General features: G+C 37.9%; 1 protein-coding gene across 1 annotated transcript in view; it reads left to right on the top strand.

Annotated features, from left to right (window-relative positions):
- Positions 1–979, top strand: part of LOC108623657 (E3 ubiquitin-protein ligase AMFR) — a 26,197-nt gene that overhangs the window by 21,814 nt on the left and 3,404 nt on the right. The window lies entirely within an intron of this gene.

The raw sequence follows: 979 nt of genomic DNA, 5'->3' as shown, positions 1-979 counted from the left end.
TTTATTTTGAAAGTGGCCTAAATCCATTTATTTTAAAATCGAGATATTTAAGGGTTTGCGTTCTATATAGTTTTAAAAGTATCGTTAACTGATAACATGATAGTATAATGTTTTTGAGTTTCGAAGGGTGTATTTAATTTACATTATTTAAAAAATAGGTTTTTGATCAATTTCGCCATTTTCGAAACAGCAAAGCAGCTCATGTGTAACAAAAAATTAAAAATAGTTACTATTTGTCGAAGCTATGCATTTATATTTATTCATTTGTACTATAAGTTATGTATATAAATTGCAATATGTACATTTGCAGTTATCCAATGGCAAGTCAAGATGAGCTGTCAGAGAATCCGAACACCTGCGCGATTTGCTGGGAGAAGATGGAGACGGCGAGGAAGCTACCCTGCGGCCACTTGTTCCACAACTCTTGCCTGCAGTCCTGGCTGGAACAGGACACTTCGTGTCCCACGTGCAGGCTCACCTTGACCATGCAGCCTACTCACCGCGAAATCGCCCAGGAACTACCTACAGAATCGGAGACACCGGAAAGACGAACCGAGAATCACTTCTTCCATTTCGACGGATCCAGATACGTTGCCTGGCTACCACGTTTCTCCCTTGCTGTGTCTCCACCGCGCAGGGATGGCATCGACAACAACTCCCAGATGGACGCTATGATCAGACAAGTAAGTCAAGTATCCGACTTTTCCAGTTTTTATTCAATTATTAATTTGTTTATTTATTATTAACGCAATTTATCATTATTGGCTATGTCGCAAATTTTGCCCTAACACAATCAACATTACTTACGTGCACAGGGCTTTTATTCGTTGAATTCAATTACTTAAATTGATATTATAATGAATAATTAGGGGTCACGTGGTGGCAGAGGAAAAAGGGATTTGTCTCAGTGAGATGTCTGGAAAAATGTTGCTTTCAGAAAATATAATACGAATAAAAAGAAAGAAGTGTTTAAAATAAA

The sequence above is a fragment of the Ceratina calcarata genome, unplaced genomic scaffold (genome assembly GCF_001652005.2).
Source record: "Ceratina calcarata isolate Rehan_Ccalc_2016 unplaced genomic scaffold, ASM165200v1 scaffold286.2, whole genome shotgun sequence".
In the NCBI taxonomy this organism is placed as follows: domain Eukaryota; kingdom Metazoa; phylum Arthropoda; class Insecta; order Hymenoptera; family Apidae; genus Ceratina; species Ceratina calcarata.
The sequence above is the reverse complement of the archived record's forward strand: the minus strand, read 5'-3'. Positions and strand labels throughout refer to the sequence as shown.